The sequence below is a fragment of the Aedes albopictus genome, chromosome 3 (assembly GCF_035046485.1).
Source record: "Aedes albopictus strain Foshan chromosome 3, AalbF5, whole genome shotgun sequence".
NCBI lineage: Eukaryota > Metazoa > Arthropoda > Insecta > Diptera > Culicidae > Aedes > Aedes albopictus.
In genome coordinates, this window is record NC_085138.1 from 47,590,656 (window position 1) to 47,614,222 (window position 23,567).

At 40.2% G+C, this 23,567-nt stretch overlaps 1 protein-coding gene and 1 long non-coding RNA gene across 22 annotated transcripts in view; one reads left to right on the forward strand and one right to left on the reverse strand.

Annotated features, from left to right (window-relative positions):
- Nucleotides 1–21,612, reverse strand: part of LOC134291301 (uncharacterized) — a 598,232-nt gene extending 576,620 nt beyond the window's left edge. The window contains exon 1 of the long non-coding RNA XR_009999022.1: nt 1–21,612. This exon is cut by the window's left edge and continues 16,478 nt beyond it. This is a non-coding gene — a long non-coding RNA (uncharacterized LOC134291301).
- The window catches only part of LOC109405842 (low-density lipoprotein receptor), a 1,187,857-nt gene that overhangs the window by 963,286 nt on the left and 201,004 nt on the right, over nt 1–23,567 (forward strand). The window lies entirely within an intron of this gene.

The window sequence follows — 23,567 nt, forward strand, 5'->3', positions numbered from 1 at the left end:
AATTATCACAAATCCATCATGAAGTGACGCTTGAGAGTTAAGAGGTTCATGAATCCTAGGTATTTAGTTGCGTAACGTTACCATCTAAAACGAAATCACCTCATGTTACAGTGCTTGTTTTTATCAACTACGCTCCATAACAGTAATGATGGCCCATAATTTCCCAAAAATATTTAACAACGCTTATTGTTCTTCTGCTACTTTGGCAAATACAGCAGATATAAAAAGCTGGCAAAAGCTATTATTATAAGTGTAGACCTTAAACTATGGTCTCCGAAGTAGTATGGTTGATCTGAAATCTTTCAAACTATCTTGGAATAACTTATGGAATGCCAGAGAGATTACAGATTACCCAAAGGTTTATAATAATATCAAGTAGACTTCAGATTGGTCCCGTAGGCGCAGTTGATTTTGCAACGTTACTCAGTATAGCAGATATGGCTGCTGTTACGAGTGTAGACCTGAAGTTCCAAACTCCAAGGTAGTTTGGCTGACCTGGAATATATCTATAGTGTCTCTAAATGACATTTCAAGAGCTTCACTGATCCTGAGTATGTAATGCTATTATTTATGGTGAAAACACATAAAATTATTCTCGTAGATTTGAAGAACTTCAGTGTAGAACAGTTTGGAACACATAGAACATCCCAGAATATTGACTACCTATTGATATTCTTGACGAAGGCTAAATGAAAACATGTAAACGTAACCCACATCCAAGTTCAGCTTTTAGAACAACTGGTATGTCAATCATTCCGTTTTTTTAAATTGCATGGTGTTCAGGATGTTCTAGGTTATCAATGAAGTCCCAAATACAAATATTTCCACTTTTCCCTAATAGAGGACTCAATTTGCAACAACTTTGCCCAAGACAGTATTCTGTTTATCGAAGGGTGAATTTATACAGCCGTTTCTATGTTGGTGTTTTTTGTTTCTTTATTATATAGGTTTTCAGGGCCTACGGAAATATGTTGGGGTTGACCCCTCCAGCTCCAAAGGGTTAAACCAATTAACTTGATTTGATGTGGATAGTACTGACTATGTATCCTTGTGTACAAATTTTCAGGTAAATTGGTTCAAAATTGCCTGAGTTATAGCAAAAAGCCGACCCGTGCAAAAAGGGATTGGGTGTACTGTTTTTTTATAATGTTTCTTTACCAAAGATACCGTGTTTCCACTATATCTTTGATAAATTCAAAACAAAATCTTGTAAAAAACATATGACTTGCAGCAAAACAAACTTTTAGGAAACACTCGATTATTTATTTTTTGCACTCAGTTTTTAACTCAGTCAATTTTAAACCAATTAATTTGACTTGATACGGATAGCACTGACAGTGTCGCCCCATGAACAAATTTTCATGTGAATCGGTTGAAAATTGACGGAGTGGTGGTCAAAAATCGACCCGTGCAAAAAAAAATTCGAGTGTATTTCAGTTTTTTCTTTACACTCTCCGCAAAGTAGTTTCGCCATAATTACACCTTTTCGTCGAACTCGATATTGATATAGAACACCGGTGGAGATACTCTTATCGCGTTAGAAGTGATTCACAGTGAAACGCAGTATAGCGGAGATGGAGTACGCAACGAAACGCAGTATGGCACGAATAACGAATGGAATCCACAACGAACTGCAGTATAGCACGAATGAAAATATGGTGATCAATCAGATCTTTATCACCGCGCAGCTGCCGTCACAAAATGAATAGATTTCTCGATGGGCACTAGCACTGGGAACGAGTGTTTATACTGATGATATGGCTTAACACTTTAGACATGCAGTTCAACACAGACGTATATTTAAAATCGATTAAAAAATGATGCAAAACAAAAGCAAGTTTAGAGCGATAAAAACAACAGTCACTGAAGCACAGGGCTAGTAGTTATTCTTCATATACATTTCAATTTTTTTTCACTCAAAATGAGTGACCTCATGTATGATTCAAATAACTAATTTAAGCATTTCTATCAGAATTCATAAATTCTAGGAATCTAAAAGTACGAATATCACTAGAAATTCTAACATTTCTCTTGTAATTCCACATAGAACAGTATTATTCCTTTCATTTATGATGATTTTTTTAATGCCATCATAAACCTAATTGCTGCAAAATCTGATTAGACAAGTCGTTCAATAGTCCAAGCAAACTTAATCAGGACTCTCAACTCATGTTTGAACAGCACGGTAGCTAGTAAGGAACTCGTATATGGAATGCGACTAATTTGTCTTTTACATGAAACCGTTTTGACAAGGTTTCATTCAAGGGGGACAGGGGATGGTAATCTCCTGTTCCTAGATTTCTTCAGTTATTTTGAGTTTTAGAAGCGTGTTTCTAGGTTCTTTTTTCATCGATTTGAATCTGACACATATCCGGAACAAGCTCGGAACCTTACAACAACGGACACAAGCCTTTGTTTGCCAGAATGAAGAGGTTTTTATCGAAATTATCTAACTTATTCTGACGTATCATCAATTCAACTGTTCCCCGAAACTCATTGTGTAAAATGATCGATCCAATCAGATTACATCCAACAAAGATAATTCGGATCGTCCACTTACCTGTTAATCCCATTATTGGCCTTAGTCGAACTCTCCTCCCGTCGAATCTATGGTTGTATTTTATTTTGCTGCAATCAGATTTAAAGCTCCGATCACATTGTCGTACAGGAAAGGCTCCCTCCAACAATGGAGCAACAATGGAAAGGATATACCATTTCAGATGGGAAGAAACGATACAAGAGCGGTACCGTTCAGTTGTATGAGATTGAGTAACGATTGCTTTTGCTAAATAATTAAGTAAAAACAAAAATAAGTGATGGCTGAAAGCTGACCAACAATGTTGCTATCTGTGATTTGAAAGGCAGAATGTATTTCTTTTTAAGTTCAACGTTCAACCATTATCATGCTCAAAACAGAACTTTGCACATGTGTATTGTGTATGTATTCAAATTAGAACCTTGCAAATGCAGTATTAGTGAAACTAAATGGATTGATATGAAAATCTAGGAGATATTGATCTCTTTTGAAGTAATCATTGGTAATGATTATAGTATTTTCATAGTAAATTCCAAAACAGTGAACAATTTCTCTACAAATTGCGGTCCTCTTCCAAAAAGCATAAGGCAATGAGCCAATTCTGAGCACCAGAGCATTATTCATTGAATTCACTCCGCTCCGTACCCTTGCATTGTAGTTATTGTCGTCGTCAATAAACTCATTCGGAACCCATATTGAACGTATACCTACCGACGACAAAAGACACAGCGCTTGTTGCTGCTGTTGCGTGTTCTTGCTGCCCTGCGCCACTTCCGGTCCCTGATCGTCCTTTTCCGAACAATGGAGTCGAAGTGAACTCCATCGCAAAGGCTCTTTCTACCCCGTCGTCGTAGTCGTCGCCATCGCATTGTGTGTAATAAAACTTTCAATATTACATTTCTCATCCGGTCGTCGGTGATGTTCATATTCCCGAACATAACCAACAAGCCAGGCAATGATGTGCGACATACAGCTCCCAGAGCCCACCTCCATCCTTCCAAGGACGCTCGGCCCACTTCGGCACAGCAAGCATCCATCACCTCATCACCATCATCATTCGATGACTCGCAGCAAGGACCGACTCTCGGTTGTATCCATCAGAAAGTTATACTATTTCCACCTTGCTGAGAAGGGTACTAGGTACTTTCCCATCAGTAGCGACGTAAATTCATCGCTCGAATTGTGTTCACCCAGGGAAGTCCCAATACAAGGCAGAAGAAGCTGCGCCACCGTCGGTTGCGATTGTGACAAGACGAAAGGGCTTCTCCTATTGCATACCTTTCAGGCGAAATCTCATATAGCACACACCCACACATTACACACAGACACACAGCCGTGGAGCTTGGAGAGCTTGGGTTTCTTTTCAGAACATCCGTCGACAACTTGTACCTACAATTGATAACCTCCTGCTTCGATTCGATGTCGATGGATGGATGTCTGCCTATCTATCATCAACGTTTTGGGGATGATTGTACCCTGACAATCGACCTGTTCCTGGAAGTTCGCTACAGAATGAAACCAGTTATGTCTACCCTATCTACCTACCCACCTACCTGGAAAATATGTGACAATTCGAGCAAATGGAAGCCAGAGTGGCTTCGCCGAATGAGGAACGAAATTGGAAGCGATCTTATTGTGAATTGCTCTGCAATCATAGGAATAATGGGCAGCTTATGAAAGTTCTACGGAAAGTTTTGCGCAAATGGAATCGTTTATTCAGGTTCAAGGTTTTTACCAAAATAGTTTACATTAGAAATAACTCTGTTCCGTTCATTTCCATCTCAACACAAGGTTTCAGTTCATTTAAGGAGAAGATATGACTAAACTTGTCACACCAACTTTCCTTCCCTTCCTCGATGACCGTCAGGACGTGGCCGGCGCCGTTATTGACTTAATAAAGTTTGGAATTCTCGCACTGTGCACACGGCGAGCGGTAGCTACTCTCAAGCTCCGTTTGTTGGTTCCTTGTGCAATTTTTATTGTTCTGGTCAATCACGGAGTAGCAACTACGAATTGTACGGTCATCTATGCTCATGCTCAATTTAGTTTTTTTTAAATTATTAAATAATAACTAAATTCCTTATGAAATCCTAACCGATGCTCTGGGAGATATTTTGCGACACCGATAGCTTGTAAGTTTTCAGGAATATTTTATTCGCAATTCTTTGAAAAATCAATATAGATGTCTCTATAAATTTAGAATTTTTTGCCGCAGAGGTGCACTAATTTTCTTGAAGGTTTCTTAAATTTAATATAAACTTTTAGCATGTTCAATCGATTACCGCTTTGACCGAATAATCTGATAATCGATTATTCGATTCGATTATTTTATCGATTATCAAAAAAGTCGCAGTGTTTCCGATTATTCTGCCAACCTATTTATGTTGGAATAGATAATTGGATAACTTCAATTGCAAACAGTTCCTTTAAGTCAAATGGTTTCCAAAATCATGAATGTTCAAAATTTCATTTACATATCACTTTCGATCACATTCAATCATCAACTATTCAAAAGCAGTTGAAAATTATTTCACTAGGGGATTCACTAAACAGCGTAAACCGATTAAACTGGTTAAACATCGCGATCACCAAGGTAATCTTCGATTATTTCATTCGCAAAATAATGAAACATTTCAAATAAGCAGAAAATCATGACTTACGCAGCAATTTAGTCTGTTTAGTGAGTACCCCTACTATGTTCTAGATAATAAGTAGGGCACAGTGATACGTTTCAATCCACATCCCAAATAACAATCACTTATTTACCGAGCACCTTTATGCCGAATTAATTCAGCATGATGCTGAAAAACATTTTCTGGTACAACTTGTTTACACAAATTTGAAGAAATAGTACTACTGGTTGTACTTTGAGCAAGAAACTGAGCTTGGTGATGATTTCGGTGAAATACGGGATTAATTGTGGTTTCCAGGTTATTTCTGGAGATACAAGAGAAACAGGGAGAATGTTGTCGGTAATCTCATCCATGACTTTTTTATGCGGTTCCTCAAGGAGTCCGGAATTCCGTCAGTAGTTTCTACTGGAATTCCTCCATTTTTTTTTTTTGTAACTTTTGAAGGAATGCCTTCTGGAACTCCTATAGTCGTTTCTTTAAAGTTTTCTCCAAAAGTTTTTTTTTTAGTTTCTTCCACACTCTTAGAAAAAATAATGCAAATTTAAGTTGACTTGGATGCACATAAAAGGAGCGGCCCGTTTGACACAAATTTACGTCTTCTATCACAAATAAAGTCGAGCTAGCAATCGCTAGAGCCGAAGCGAGAGATAAAACATATGTAAGTAAAATAATGAACTGGATTCGAACTCTGGTCCGCTGATTGAGAGGCGCGTACAGTACCTCTCGGCTGTATCACCGAGTTGTGAGACAAACGATAACTGGTAAACTGTTTCTACCTATCTGGTCAGATAGGTTTGTTAACATCTTGTGCAACCAACTCGAACTTATGTTCATGGTGGATGTAAAATTGAGTCAAATTAACCATTCAGTCATGAATTGTTTACGTACGTTGATGGTTTACGTCACGTGTGAAATATTAATTTTTTAAGAGTGCAGGAATATTTCCTGGGAGCTAAGTACGGATTTTCTCTTGGAGTTCTCGCAGGGATGCTTTTGAAAAGTGGTTCTGAAATTGTCGCAAGGAATTCCCCAATAATTTCCAAGAGTTTCGCGGCAATTTCTTTAGAATAATCCCGGGAGTTTCTCCAGAATTTCCACAAAAATTCACCCAGGAGTACTCCGGGAATACCCCCAGGAGATTTCCGAGAATTTATCCAGGATTTGCCCGGGAACACTGCAGGATTTCCATGATATTCCTTTATGAGTTCCTCGGGAATTCTTCAAACAATATCCCGGGAAACCCTTCATGGCTTGTCCAGTTATATTTCTAAGAATTCAACGAGAATTTCTTTATTAGGTTCCCAAAATACCTCCTCCCAAAATTTTATCCTAGAAATCTTATCAAGATTTCTCTGAAAATTCCTCCATACATTATCATAAAATAAATCCTCCAGGCTATCCACAAAATTTGCTTGAGGAGATCTCCAGGGATTCCTCCAGGGTTTTCCTGAAAAGTACTGCAGCAATTATTTCCTAAGAATTCGTCCAGGATTTTCCCGGAATTTTTTCCAGAATTCCACGGGAATATTTGCAAGAGTTTTTATTAAAATTTGTTTATTTGTTAACAGAGAAAAAAATACAAATCCAAAAGACACAGCTTTTCTAGCAAAAATAAGATCCACAAAATATCATACAGTTTCCCGGGTAATTCTCCAGATATTCTTTATGGAATTCCTCTAGGAGATCCCCAGAAATTTCTCAAAAATTTCTCTAGAAGTTCTTAGGGAATTCCTCAAGAAGTACCCCAGCAATACTTTGTGAAGGTTCTCATCAATATAACTGTTCAGAAATTTCTATTTGAGTTCCTTGGAAACATCAATAGGAGTTCCCCAGGAATTCCTTCAGGAGTTCCAACGGGATTCCCACGGGAGTTCTCTAGGATTCTTCAGGAGATCCCCAAAATTCTTCAGGAGTTCCCCAGGGAATCCTCCAGGAGGTCTTCGAGAATTCCTTCGTGAAATTCATGGAGATTCCTCCGAGAGTTCCCCGGGGATTAATCAAGAAGTTTCCCGGTAATTTCTGCAGGAGTTCCGCAGGGATTCCTCCAAGAATTCGCTTTGGATTCCTCAAGTAGTTCCCTGTGAATTCCTCCAGGAGTTCCCTAGGGATTCCTGCAGGAGTTTCCTGGGATTCCTCCAGGAGTTCCATAGGGATTCCTCCGGGAGTTCCTAGGGAATTCCTCCAGGAAATTGTATGAAATTCCTTTAGGACTTCCCTGGCAATTTCATTATAAGTTTCCAGGGAATATCTCCAGCAGTTCATCGTAAATTCTTGAAGGAGTTTCCAGAAGTTTATCTGGAATTCCTCCTGAAGTGACCTGGAAATACCTTTAGGGAATTCCACAAAGAGTTCTCGGGAATTCCAGAAGTTTTTTCGGAATTTTCTCCAGGAGTCCTCGGGGAATTTTTCCAGAAATTCCTCGAAAATATCTCAAGAAGTTCTTTGCAAATAGCATCAAGAATTTTGTGACAAATCCTGCAGGAGCTCTTCGGAAATTTCTCAATAAGTTCCTCAAAATTTTCTCCAGAAGTTCCCCGGGAATTTCTTCAAGAGTTTCCCGAAATTTCCTCCGAAAGATCCCTGGGAATTTCGTTGGAGTTCCTCGGGAATTCCTCAAGCAATACTTTGGGAATTCCTACAGGAGTTCCTCGGTAAATCTTCCACAAGTGCCTCTGGAAATCCTCCAAGAGTGCCTCAGGAATTTCTCCGGGAGTTGCTCGACAATTCCTCCAGGAGTTCCTCGAATTTTTTTCCTGGAGTTCCTCGTGACTTCCCCATAGAATTCGTTGGAAAATTATCCAGAAGTTCCTTGATGATTCCTCCAGCAGATATCTCCAAGAGTTCCCCGGAAATTTCTCCAGCAGTTTTTCGAAAATTCCTCTAGGAGTTCCACGGGAAAAATCCACGGGAACGTAAAGAGTTTCCGGGGAACTCCTGGAGTTATTCTCGAGGAACTTCAAAGAATTCCCTGGGATCTCCTGGAATAATTTTCAAGGAATTCCTGGAGGAATTCCCGAGGAACTTCTGCATGCAGTTTTCGCACATTCTGGAGAAGTTTTCGAGGAACTTCTGGAGAAATTTCAGAGGAGCTCCTAAAGGAATTATCAGGAAATTCTTGAAAGAATTTCCTAGAAACTTCTGTAGAAATTCCAAAAGAAACCCTGAAGAAAATCCCGAATGACTTCTGTAGCAATTCACCGAGAGCTCGTTAAGGAATTTCCCGGGAACTTCTGGAAGAAATCTCACGGATTTCTTGAAGGATTATATAGGTATTTCCAGGTCACTTCAGGAGGAATTCCTGATAAACTTCTGGAGAAATTCCCACTTCTGGACTTCTGGAAACTCCTTCAAGAATTTCCGATGAACTGCTGGAGATATTCCCTGGGAGCTTATGGTGAAATTGCCAGGGAAGTCCTAAAGGAATTTCATACAATTTCCTGGAGGAATTCCCTAGGAACTCCTGGATGAATCTCCAGGGAACTCCTGCAGGAGTCCCCAGGGAACTCTTGGAGAAATTCCCAGGGAGCTCCTGGAGGTATTTCCGAGGAAGTCCTGGTGGAATTTATAAGGAATTTTTGAAGGAGTTCCCAAGGAACGAGCATCTGGAGAAATTACCGAGCAAATGCTGTATGAAATCCCAAATAACTTCTGAAGGAACTCCCCGAGGACTCCTGAGGATTGCTCGGGGAATCCATTGAAGAGTTCCCGGGGAACTCTTGGAGGAATGCCAGAGGACATCCTGAGGCAATTTTTGAAGAACTGCTGTAGGAATTTCCAAGCAACTTCTAGAGTAATTTTCGAAGTAAGTTCTGGAGGAATTTCCAAATAACTTCTATAAGAATGCTTGAGGTACTTCTGGAATAATATTCGAGAAAGTTCTGGAGGAATTTCTGGGGAACTTCTGAAGTAATGGCAGGTTGGACTCCATTATCCGGAGTTAGATTCTGAAACTTCCCAAACATATATCTTGGGAACAAAATGTTGTATGAAGCTGAAATTTTGCCATTTTGTCAAGCAAACTTCGCTTAACTCGGGAGCGGTCACGTCGTGTACTGAGTACACGCACCATAAAAATTGCACGTATATAGTACACAGCGTGAGCGCGGCGTCGCTGCAGGTAGTCAAAGACGCGACTGCTCGAGGGTTAATAATCAGTCAAAATTTCAGTCATTTTGCAAGATAAATGTTTGGCAAGTTTCAAAACCTGACTCCGGATAACCTAGTCCAACCTGTTCTGAGTAACTCCTGGTAAAATTTTCGGAGAGCTGGTAGAGGAATTTCCATATAACTTCTGGGGAAATTCCCGAGGAACTACTGGAGGAATTCTAGGGGAGCTCCTAGCTAGAGGAATCTCCAGGTCACTCCAGGTGGAATTTCCGTGAAACTCCGAGGCATCCATGAGGATTTTCGAGGGAACTCCTGGAAGAATTCCCTAAGAACTAGAGAAATTCCCACCCCGCGGAGTCTTTGGAAAAATCGCAATGAAACTCGTAGGGAAATTCTCGATGAACTCCTGGAGCAATCTTCAGGTAAGTTGAAGTTGAATTGCCGATAAATTGCTGTAGGAATACATGAGGATTTCCGAGGGATCTGAAAGAAAAAAACATTAGGAACTAGAGGAATTTTCAGGGAACTCCTAGGAGTATTGCCTTTAAATTCGCGATGAACACCTGGAAGAATTCTTGTGGAATTCTTTGAGGAATTCTCGAGAAACCACTGGAGAAATTTACGAAGAACTTCGAGAAAATTCCGTTCAACTCTTGGGGAACTTCTGGAGAATTTCAGGTGAAATATTCATGAAAAACTTCGCAGATATTAAATGAAGATGCTGGTTGAATTTCTATAAACATTCTTGATAAATCCTGGATGTATTCCTGGTGTAATTTGGAAAAATACCCGGGTAATTTCTGGTGAATTTTTCATGGAACCTATGGACGTATTGCCGAGGAACTCCTGCGGAAATTCCCATGGAACTTGTATTAGTATTCCCGTGGAGCTCCCCAAGAATTAATCGAGGAAAACCTCAAAGAACTCAGAGGGAATTCCTGTACGAATTCACGTGGATCTGATGGTGGATTGCCCAGGAAATCTCTAGAGGAATTTATGGGAAATTCCTGGAGCAATTCCCGGGAAGCATCTAGAGGAATTTCCGAAGAACTTGAAGAGAGATTTCCGGGAGAACTCCTGTAGAAAGAAATTCATGGGAATTCTCAGAAAACACTTGGTTGAATTTCAGTGAAGATGCTGATTGAATTTTCGGGTTATTTTTAAAGGGGAGGATTTCCTGGAGGAAACCCTGTAGCAATCCTTGGTGAAATTCTTGGAGAATTCCCTGGAGAATTTCCTGTAGGTATCCATAAAGGAAACCCTGAAGAAATCGCTGGAAATGTTTCTGGAGGTATCCCTGGATGAACCATTGGAGGAATTCCTTCATAGCATTGGGAAAGTATGACGGTTGAGCCATCGTATGAAATGTTTTCATTACATGTTTAAAATGTCCTCGAAACGGGTTAATTCATGTCACGTTCCAGTGACCGCAATTGGGCCAGTTTTATCAATGATGCTTATTTATCATCTTTGTTTTTTTTTGTGTCTGTATTTGAGAGGCTTTCAGCCTGGTCGCTGGTTTACCTATCATCATTGCAATTAGTGTGCAAAATCATAAAGATTACCCGACTAGAAGATTCTAACAAAAATATAACATAATTATAACAAACCATTATATGTATAACTCATTGTGATATAACCATGTTTAACATCATTGGTGTTTAAAAATATTATAACTCAATTGTATCATATTTTGTTATAAATGTTGTTCAATAACTCATTGTGAAATATTTTAGTTCTGATCCTTTGACATTCAGAACATAATTTTACACAAGTGTATCAAAATATGATAGAAACTAGTTTTCTTGAAGCTAAACTTTATATCATATTGTGTTATAACCTTGTTCTGATTATAACAAATTAGGTTATTATTTTGATTAGACCGGTGTACTTTTCTGTTTTAGTTATTTTAACATCACCCTGCATCTAGTTTATAACAAAATAAAATATAGAAAAATTTCATGTCATCATAACACAATGTGTTATAAATTTGATATATTTTACTAGTCGGGTAGACGTCTCATGACTAGTTTGGTGGTGTGATCAAATTTTTCTCGATACTGGAATATGTGAATTCTTTCCAAGTCTTACCGGTGCCGGTTCCAAAATACCCGGATATGGCTAATGCACTTATGCGTTGATTATCGCGCTGTCAGATCGTCGAAGTAAGTTTCAGCACGAAAATCTGTATGTGTCCCCTGTGGGCACGTTACGAAACCGGTTACAGATGCACATGTCCCGGAATGGCCCTGATTACAGGGGATGGCCAAAATGTTTGGGATAGGCAACTTTTTTTCTCCCACAAAAAAATTCAACATGCTGTAACTTTTCATAGAGTGCATCAAAAAATCTCAAATTTTGACTGTTTATCAACCTGTTATATGTGCATCATTGGTACAAATTTGGGCTCGATTGAATAGTTTTTCGCAAAGTTAGAACCGTTCGGATAAAACACTATTTTTTAGACAAGTCATTTTTGAGCTGTCATATCTCGGAAACCAGTGAACCGAATTGAATGAATTTGTTAACGTTTATCAACAATATATTGATACTTAATACAACGTTATAAAATGTAATATTTTCTCACGGCGAATTAAGTTATACCGGGTTGAAATTTTTACCCATATAGAGGAATATAAGTCAAATTTACAATACCACACAAAAATTACTAAATGTGTTCTTCCTTTAATCTAAATAGGCTCTAATATATCTGATCAGAGATAACTTGAGATCAGAAGTGGAAAATCTTTGGACATCAACTCTAAAATTTACTGACATTGATGTAAAAAAATTACATTTTTTCGAGAAAAATCCAAAAAGTGTCAATCCATGACAACTTTTTTCAACGTTCAAAAAGTATCTATGTTTTAATAGTTTGTGAAGCATTTGTATATTGTTAGTGTACGTTCAAAATTTCATTCAATTCGGTTCACTGGTTTCTGAGATATGACAGCTCAAAAATAAGTTGTCTAAAAAATAATGTTTTACCGGAACGGTTCTAACATTGCGAAAAAGTATTCAATTGAGCCCAAATTTGTACCAATGATGCACATATAACAGGTTGATAAACAGTCAAAATTTGAGATTTTTTGATGCACTCTATGAAAAGTTATAGCATGTTGAACTTTTTTGTGAGAGAAAAAAAAGTTGCCTATCCCAAACATTTTGGCCATCCCCTGTATGTAACGGTCTTAGAACTCGTGTATCTCATTTTAACCTAAGAGAATAAGAATCGAATCAAAATGGATTTTTGGAAGCATTTCAAAGTTCTTGACTATATTTGACCCCTTCAAAATGTATGGGAATTATAAAAAGCATCTAGAACTGCATCTCGGTTATCTGCAGCAAGCGTTTCAAAATTATAAATTAGAACAGTTTTGTTACAAAATTTGTAACTAGCATACGACCCCGTTCTATTTTTGCACAAATTTGACACAAGATTTTGACGCGTTCTATTTATATTGTTGCCATGGCAAATCACATGTATGCCCTCTGGGAACATCATTCTACTGAGTCCAAAGGAGTTTATGATTTTTTAAGTCATTGAAAAATAAATTTACCCTGTTATAAATTTTGTAACCGTTTTAAAAATATAACTAGAATTAAATCATTACTGGAGATGCCCTTTAAAACTGTTTATTTACTAGTTGACTTCTTGGAGCAATTAATCTGACATAATGTGAAAAAATCTATAGAATTTCTTGGTGAAGTTCCTGGAAAACGTTCGATGAAACTCTTAAGGAAGATAATTTTGATATCCCTGCGAAAAGTCCTGGTGTTATCATGAAAATGCTGCTAAAAAAGGGCTATACGTTGCACCAGCGATATACCGTGTTGAATTTTGGGAAAATACAATAAAAATATAATCGATTAATTGCAGCCTGATTAATCGATATCGGTTTAGTGATCAATCGATTAATTGAATTTTTGCGACATCGCTAGGTGGATGGCTCTAACTACCCATGATAGGTGCTGACGTCGATTATATTGGTGAAGTGTCGTCATTATGAACTCAAGTGACGTTATAGTGCAGTCAAGAGAATTCACATGAAGCTGAATTTTCCTATTATCGACTACACAATCAATCACCGTTAGTTGGCGCTGTGCACCGATGACAGCAAACATTTTGCGAAAAATCATGTCACGAAAAGTTGATCCCGCAAACACTTTCCCAACGTGGCATGATCTACTAGCACTTGCTTGTGCTTTGTCATATTCAAGTACAGTACGGGAAAAACAATCCGGACCATAAATCAAACATAAAGTCATTCTCCAACAGCAGCGTCTATCCGCCGGTACAATGTATCAAACACTAGTGACCGTGTCACATTAGGCCGTGTCGATTTTTGCGAAATTGCGAATACACAATCCCGAATAGTCACAAATGGTTGCAAATGGACCCAAATGAAGCCCTGCAAAATTTAAAAATTCTAAAAAATCGGTAAGCTAGTCCGCAATCGACTTGAAGTTTTATATGGGAATTTTAATTTTTCAGTATGGGGAAATCCAACTTTTCAAACTTTTGAAGAAAAAGGCACATTAAAGCAACTCTAAAAATCCGCTCCCCCCCTGAAGATTTAGTGCATATATTAGGGAACATTTTGTTAGAAGACAACTTTTTAGTTGCACTTACGATAAGGGCGTTATTAAATTTCGAAACAATGGACATTTTATTCGCATGATTTCTAACTTCTTTAATTGGCATCACTGCACGTTTTGCGTGTTGAAGAGGGTGGTAACAGCCATCTGCGGCGTCACCACCCGTCGCTGGATGGAGACGCAAGTACCTGATAAAAATGAGATAGTTAGGATTGTAAATATTCTTTCGATATTGCTTTATAAAAACTTGGTATCTTTGGCAAAATTGTTGGCATGGTCAAGAACTGTCCAGTGATGAACTAAATCATTGGCAAATCCATCGCTGGGCGGCGCTAGTGTGCATACAAACTGCATGCAAAAGTATTAACGTATATGCGTGTATCTCAATAACGTGATAATTTAACTGTGTGGTGTCTTCGACAAAGTTGTTGGCCTGGCCACGGGCTATCCAGTGACGAACCAAGTAAGTAGGAATTCAACCGATAGGCGGCGCTAGTGTGCATACAAACTGGATGCAAAAATACAAACGTATATGTGTGTATCTCAATAACGTGATAATTTAAGTAGGTGGTGTCTTCGACAAATTTGTTGGCTGGAGCACGGGCTATCCAGTGATGAACGCAATACAGTCTAGACTCCTATTACACGGTTAGTTCGGGGGTGTAGTAGGAATCCGTGTTGTAGGAATCCCAGAGCTTATGGGATTTCGCCTATATGGGGGTGTGAGCGAATATATCAGGAGTATTACAAGATAGCACCATACTTTCTTTGGCAAAGTTGTAGTACTAGAATAGATCTACCACACAATGTGAACTAACATCCAATTAGTTGGCAATTTGGCCGATAGAGGCGCTATGTAGAAGTGGTTGCTTATGTTCACTCGCCAGTATAAGCACTCACAAGTTGTCGCTTGCGATATCTCAAGATCTACTTGATTTGGAACAATGCTGTCTTCAGCAAAGTTGTTCAGTAGGTCAAGAACAATCTGGTGGTTAACCAATTAGTTTGTGATTTCGCCGCTAGGTGGTGCTAGTTGTCAAGTAAAGTTTCAAACTTCTCTAGCTCGCGATCCAGATTAGATAGAAAAGTGCCGTCTTCGTAAGAGTTTTTCAGGAAGTAAAAACCTATCTGGTGATTCAATATTTAGTTGGTGATTTCGTTGCTAGGTGCCACTAGTTGTTAAGTAAAATTTCAAACTTCTTTAGCTCGCGATCCAGAGCAAATAGAAAAGCATCGTCTTCGGCTAAGTTCTTCAGGAAGTCAAGAGTTATCTAATGACTTAACATTTAGTTTGTAATTTCGCCGCTAGGTGGCGCTAGTTGTCAAGTAAAGTTTCAAACTTCTCTAGCTCTCGATCCAGATCAGATAGAAAAGTGCCGTCTTCGTCAGAGTTTTTCGGGAAGTAAAAACCTATCTGGTGATTCAATATTTAGTTGGTGATTTCGTTGCTAGGGTGCGCTAGTTGTTAAGTAGAATATTAAACTTCTTTAGCTCGCGATCCAGAGCAGATAGAAGAGAGTCGTCTTCGGCAAAGTTCTACAAGAAGTCATTTCGCCGCTAGGTGGTGCTAGTTGTCAAGTAGAGTTTCAAACTTCTTTATTTCGGGATCCATAGCAGATAGAAGAGGGTCGTCTTCGGCAAAGTTCTCCAGGAAGTCAAGAACAATTTTGTGATTCAACATTAAGTTTGTGATTTCGCCGCTAGGTGGCGCTCTTTGTCAAGTAAAATTTCAAACTTCTCTAGCTCGCGATCCAGAGCAGATAGAAGAGGGTCGTCTTCGACAAAGTTCTTCTAGAAGTCAAGGGCTATCTAGTGATTCAACTATAAGTTTGTGATTTCACCGCTATCTCGGGATCCAAAGCAGATCGAAAAGTATCGTTTTCGGCAAAGTTCTTCAGGAAGTCAAGAGCTATCTAATGACTTAACATTAAGTTTGTAATTTCGCCGCTAGGTGACGCTAGTTGTCAAGTAAAGTATTAAAATTCTATAGCTCGCGATCCAGATCAGATAGAAAAGTGCCGTCTTCGTAAGAGTTTTTCAGGAAGTAAAAACCTATATGGTGATTCAACATTTAGTTGGTGATTTCGTTGCTAGGTGCCACTAGTTGTTAAGTAAAATTTCAAACTTCTTTAGCTCGCGATCCAGAGCAAATAGAAAAGCATCGTCTTCGGCTAAGTTCTTCAGAAAGTCAAGAGTCATCTTCTGATTAAAAATATAGTTTGTGAATTTGCCGTTGGGTGGCGCTAATTGTCATGTAAAGTTTCAAAACACTATCTCAGGATCTATAGCATATAGAATAGTACTGTCTTCGGCAAAGTTCAACAGGCAGCCAAGAGCATTCTGGTGATAAAACAATAAATTGATGATTTAGCTGCTAGGTGATCAAGGCTGCTCGGAATCCATAGCAGATAGAAAAGTGTTATCTTTGGCAATTTTCTTCAGAAAGTATAGACTATAGAACAACCTGGTGATTCAACAATTAGTAGGTAGTTCGCCGCTACGTGGCGGTAATTGGCAAATAGTATTTTGAACATCTCTATCTTGGATCCAGACCAGGGTTGACAATCGTCGTTCTCTTCACCGCCGCGTAAAGAAAAAAATCACATTATCCCGATAGAACAACATTGGCGACTAGCTTTTTCATTGCCGGTAAAGAGTTCCACAATGAACCCGAGGATGAACCTCAATGATAAATAGTCGACCACCAACGTTTTTGTCATCCTTTCTGTTCCTTTGTAAACGAGTGGCGATCGGCCAAGCAAAGGCCACCAGGAAGTAGCATTTATTAGTGTTTCAGCGCGTATGCTATTGTTGCACCGCAATAGTTCTGCTGCTTAATAGTAATCCCAAGTAACACGCTTGTCACATAAGAGCGGAACATAAACCTGCTGCTGTAACTTTTATGTGACAAGTGCGTTAGGGCCTGTCCATGAACTACGTAGACTCTAAGGGGGGGAACGGGGGTTTCTGGCCAAAGTCTACGCTCCATACAAATTATGAGAATTTTGTATGAACAAAAGTCTACGAGGGGGGGGGGTCTGAGATGGCCGAAAAAAAGTCAACGTAGTTTATGGACAGCGCCTTACTTGGAAAGGACTGACAATTCAGAGGTCCGATGTTTGATCCCAGATGCAAACTTTTTTGTACATATATTGAAATTCATATTTGTATGTTACTGTGCGACAACATAGACTCCGTTCACAGACAAACATACGTAACACTCTTAAACATGGCTTGGCACGTGCATTTAAGGATCAATTCAAATTTCATTTAATTTCCACTATCCTTCCACCAGAGGCGTTAGTGTTCGATCGTTTTAACGTTTGCTAGTGTACACGTTGCTGAATCATGCAATCGACAGTATCTCGAGCGGTTCTTCGAACAGGTGGCTGTGTGCTCATGGAAAAGAACTTAGCCGAAGACGACACTTTTCTATTTGCTCTGGATCGCGAGCTAGAGAAGTTTGAAATTCTACTTGGCAACTAACACCACCTAGCGGCGAAATTACAAACTAAATGTTAAGTCATTAGATAGCTCTTGACTTCCTGAAGAACTTTGCCGAAGACGACTCTCTTCTATCTGCTCTGGATCGCGAGCTAAAGAAGATTAATAATCTACTTAACAACTAGCGCACCCTAGCAACGAAATCACCAACTAAATAGTGAATCACCAGATAGGTTTTTACTTCCCGAAAAACTCTGACGAAGACGGCACTTTTCTATCTGATCTGGATCGAGAGCTAGAGAAGTTTGAAACTTTACTTGACAACTAGCGCCACCTAGCGGCGAAATTACAAACTAAATGTTAAGTCATTAGATAACCCTTGACTTCCTGAAGAACTTAGCCGAAGACGATGCTTTTCTATTTGCTCTGGATCGCGAGCAAAAGAAGTTTGAAATTTTACTTAACAACTAGTGGCACCTAGCAACGAAATCACCAACTAAATGTTGAATCACCAGATAGGTTTTACTTCCTGAAAAACTCTTACGAAGACGGCACTTTTCTATCTGATCTGGATCGCGAGCTAGAGAAGTTTAATACTTTACTTGACAACTAGCGTCACCTAGCGGCGAAATTACAAACTTAATGTTTAGTCATTAGATAGCTCTTGACTTCCTGAAGAACTTTGCCGAAGACGATACTTTTCGATCTGCTTTGGATCCCGAGATAGCGGAGTTTGAAACTTTACTTGACAACTAGTGCCACCTAGTGGCGAAATCACCAACTAATTGTTGAATCACATGATTGTTCTTGACTTCCTGAAGAATTTTGCCGTAAACGACCCTCTCCTATCTGCTCTGCTAGAGCAGATTGAAATTTTACTTGTCAAAGAGCGCCACCTAGCGGCGAAATCACCAACTAACTGTTGAATCACCAGATAGCTCATGACTTCCAAAAGCACTTTGCCGAAGATAAAACTTTTCGATCTGCTTTGGATCCCGAGATAGCAGAGTTTAAAACTTTACATGACAACTAGTGCCACCTAGCGGTGAAATCACCAACTAATTGTTACATCAAAAGATTGTTCGTGACTTCCTGAAGAACTTAGCCGAAGACGATACTTTTCTATCTGCTCTGGATCGCGAGCTAAAGAAGTTTGAAATTTTACTTAACAACTAGTGGCACCTAGCGGCGAAATCACCAACTAAATGTTGAATCACCAGATAGGTTTTTACTTCCTGAAAAACTCTTACGAAGACGGCACTTTTCTATCTAATCTGGATCGCGAGCTAGAGAAGTTTGAAACTTTACTTGACAACTAGCACCACCTAGCGGCGAAATCACGAACTAATTGGTTAACCACCAGATTGTTCTTGACCTACTGAACAACTTTGCCGAAGACAGCATTGTTCTAAATCAAGTAGATCTTGAGATATCGCAAGCGACAACTTGTGAGTGCTTATACTGGCGAGTGAACATAAGCAACCACTTCTACATAGCGCCTCTATCGGCCAAATTGCCAACTAATTGGATGTTAGTTCACATTGTGTGGTAGATCTATTCTAGTACTACAACTTTGCCAAAGAAAGTATGGTGCTATCTTGTAATACTCCTGATATATTCGCTCACACCCCCATATAGGCGAAATCCCATAAGCTCTGGGATTCCTACAACACGGATTCCTACTACACCCCCGAACTAACCGTGTAATAGGAGTCTAGACTGTATTGCGTTCATCACTGGATAGCCCGTGCTCCAGCCAACAAATTTGTCGAAGACACCACCTACTTAAATTATCACGTTATTGAGATACACACATATACGTTTGTATTTTTGCATCCAGTTTGTATGCACACTAGCGCCGCCTATCGGTTGAATTCCTACTTACTTGGTTCGTCACTGGATAGCCCGTGGCCAGGCCAACAACTTTGTCGAAGACACCACACAGTTAAATTATCACGTTATTGAGATACACGCATATACGTTAATACTTTTGCATGCAGTTTGTATGCACACTAGCGCCGCCCAGCGATGGATTTGCCAATGATTTAGTTCATCACTGGACAGTTCTTGACCATGCCAACAATTTTGCCAAAGATACCAAGTTTTTATAAAGCAATATCGAAAGAATATTTACAATCCTAACTATCTCATTTTTATCAGGTACTTGCGTCTCCATCCAGCGACGGGTGGTGACGCCGCAGATGGCTGTTACCACCCTCTTCAACACGCAAAACGTGCAGTGATGCCAATTAAAGAAGTTAGAAATCATGCGAATAAAATGTCCATTGTTTCGAAATTTAATAACGCCCTTATCTTAAGTGCAACTAAAAAGTTGTCTTCTAACAAAATGTTCCCTAATATATGCACTAAATCTTCAGGGGGGGAGCGGATTTTTAGAGTTGCTTTAATGTGCCTTTTTCTTCAAAAGTTTGAAAAGTTGGATTTCCCCATACTGAAAAATTAAAATTCCCATATAAAACTTCAAGTCGATTGCGGACTAGCTTACCGATTTTTTAGAATTTTTACATTTTGCAGGGCTTCATTTGGGTCCATTTGCAACCATTTGTGACTATTCGGGATTGTGTATTCGCAATTTTGCAAAAATCGACACGGCCTAGTGTCACATATTCTCATGATAGTTGTTTGTTCCTCTCAGGACTTAAGGAGTCCCGATCTACCCGAACGAGCAAACGAGCTCTCCCTCGCTACCATCCCTTTCGAAATTCAAACATTTAAATCCACCGGCGAGCGCCGTCTCGCATTTTGCATCGCTCGACAAAACTTAATAAAAACCCACTCCCTCTGAGCTTCGAAGCGTACAGAAAAAAAAACCTGTGTCTCCAACGTCAACCTTTCTGTGCGCATCATCCTTCAGCGACAACGAACAAAGCCCCCAACCACAGCCCCTCGACCCGGCGGATCACTCATGCCTGCCTAGCCTGGATAAAGCTGGAGCACGCGTTCCGCTTCGATAGTGTCATGTTCTAGCTGGCGCCGCCGCCGCCAAACGACATGCATTTCCGGGACTGCATACCTACCTACCAGCTGCCGGCTACACTAAACCGGCGACACTGCGCGCCGTAAGGTAGTTCGATCCAAGCGGGCGCGCGGTGGTGCATTGTGCTCGGCCCAGTGCATACCTACCAGCAGGCGTGGATGTCGCATAGAGCCGGCCGGGTCCGGGTGGTAAATTTCCTTTTATCTTGTCCGCGCGAATATGGTCCTACTACTGTCGTAGAATGGTACACGGACACCGTCATGTCCTCGTAGTTCGTAGTCCGTAGTCATACCTAGTCCTCGCGCCAATTTAGGTTGTGAATTTCTCTAAATAGATAAGAGTTTGCTTGGGAAAAAGCGCACAAGTCGGTGGAAGTACGTGTGTGCGACATAAGTGATATATTAATGACGGCGGAGATAGTGAAGCAGCACCAGCTGTTTGTAATATCCAAAAGGTACTTGCGCTTCTTTGATACGTAAGCCGATTAATGGTGTGACACGATTGACTCTTATTTTATCCAGAAGGTGGCTCCAGTGAGGAGACTTTAAATGACTTCATTTGAATAGTCGATGAAGAATGGATCATACAATATACAACATCGTCTCTCATTATCTCCTCATCTTGGCAAAACGACCTTACCGGAACAAAGCCTGCTTCTCAGATTAACCGAGTGCTTGCTCTGCAAATGACGATTTCGCAAGTTCATGACAGGTACGAAGATACTCTATATTCAAGGAAGTCTCGAATCGACAGATTTATCTACAAATCCAGGCGGGATTTGTCTACAAATTATGACGGGAATTCTCTACAAATCCTGACGGAATTTGTCTACAAATCCTGACGGAATTTGTCTACAAATCCTGACGGAATTCGTCTCCAAATCTTGACGGAATTTTTCTACAAATCCTGACGGAATTTGTCTACAAATCCTGACGGAATTTGTCTACAAATCCTGACGGAATTTGTCTACAAATCCTGACGACATTTGTCTACAAATCCTGACGGCATTTGTCTACAAATCCTGACGGAATTTGTCCACAAATCCTGACGGAATTTGTCTACAAAACCTGACGGAATTTGTCTACAAATCCTGACGAAAATTTTCTACAAATCTTGACGGAATTTGTCTTTAAATCCTCAGAGGATTTGTCTTCAAATCCTGGAAGGATTCGTCTTCAAATCCTGGAAGGATTCGTCTTCAAATCCTGGAAGGATTTGTCTCCAAATCCTGGAAGGATTTGTCTCCAAATCCTAGAAGGATTTGTCTCCAAATCCTGGAAGGATTTGTCTCCAAATCCTGGAAGGATTTGTCTCCAAATCCTGGAAGGATTTGTCTCCAAATCCTGGAAGGATTTGTCTCCAAATCCTGGAAGGATTTGTCTCCAAATCCTGGAAGGATTTGTCTCCAAATCCTGGAAGGATTTGTCTCCAAATCCTGGAAGGATTTGTCTCCAAATCCTGGAAGGATTTGTCTCCAAATCCTGGAAGGATTTGTCCATGGATTTGTCTCCAAATCCTGGAAGAATTTGTCTCCAAATCCTGGAAGGATTTGTCTCCAAATCCTGGAAGGATTTGTCTCCAAAACCTGGAAGGATTTGTCTCCATATCCTGGAAGGATTTGTCTCCAAATCCTGGAAGGATTTGTCTCCACATCCTGGAAGGATTTGTCTCCATATCCTGGAAGGATTTGTCTCCATATCCTGGAAGGATTTGTCTCCAAATCCTGTAAGGATTTGTCTCCAAATCTTGGAAGGATTTGTCTCCAAATCCTGGAAGGATTTGTCTCCAAATCCTGGAAGGATTTGTCTCCAAATCCTGGAAGGATTTGTCTCCAAATCCTGGAAGGATTTGTCTCCAAATCCTGGAAGGATTTGTCTCCAAATCCTGGAAGGATTTGTCTCCAAATCCTGGAAGGATTTGTCTCCAAATCCTGGAAGGATTTGTCTCCAAATCCTGGAAGGATTTGTCTCCAAATCCTGGAAGGATTTGTCTCCAAATCCTGGAAGGATTTGTCTCCAAATCCTGGAAGGATTTGTCTCCAAATCCTGGAAGGATTTGTCTCCAAATCCTGGAAGGATTTGTCTCCAAATCCGGAAAGGATTTGTCTCCAAATCCGGAAAGGAATTGACTCCAAATCCTGAATAAACAAAGATTTTTTGTGAGATTCGGTAGAAGTTTTCCCAAATAAGACTTATTCATCCTGCACGGATTAAAGCCTGCCGATATTCCTCCCATCACCGATGATGTTAACGGATATTTCCTAAACATAACCTAGAATCTGACCCGGATTTTGCAGCAGACTGCTTTTGTGTCATCCATTCTTCCGGACGGATGCGACGTGAGTGAGCAATGCAAGGCCACCCAGCAGACAATGAACACAAGGAACACAGATAGTCTTGGGGTTCCGGTATTCCAACCGTCCCCAACCATCTGCCGGCCGCCCCACCTACGCGCCGGAGCAAGGAACACGGAAAACTTTCTGCAAAATTATAAGAAACGAAAGGAAAGGGGTCGCAGCCGTGGTTTGAATACGAAATGAGATGGGGATCTGTGCATATAAAGAAGAAAGCATCATCATCATCGTCTCCATGCAGCTAGGCTCCTCGGCAAGTCCTAGGACATGGAACGAACGAGTGAGTTCATGTGTCTGAATGGGCTACTGCTGCTGCTGCGGTTTCGGTCAAAAGTGCATTTTATGGGATATGGGAAGAGCTTTAACACAGGGAAGAATTTTGTCCAAGTTAACACCCCCGGTCGGCAAGAAGAGGCCAGAATGGTAATGAAACGACGACTAGCATGACAAAGACAATGCGATACGGAGAGTGCAATCTTTCCGGTTCACTCTCCGGTCCTTCAAGGGTCCGGAATCGCAGGATTTAATATTCACGACTTGGTTTTACGACTTGCTTTGGCTCTTTCAGGCTTTGTTTCAGGGTTTCTTTTTTCTTCTCCCGATGAGAAAGCGAAAGAAAGTTTGCGGTTAGCCCGGTTGGGAATATGGTCGTCATACATACAGGTTGAACGTGGTAATGTCCAAGATTTGCCAGAGCAGTGGCATTTATTGCTTTTATGATTGTGAGAGTGTTAGACCTTGGCCAGCGTTCCAATCTTCTTCTTCTTCTTCTTCTTATTCTTCTTTCTGGCTCTACGTCCCCACTGGGACTTGGCCTGCCTCGCTTCAACTTGCTGTTCTTTGAGCGTTTCCACAGTTATTAATTGAAGGGCTTCCTTTGCCTACCATTGCATGATT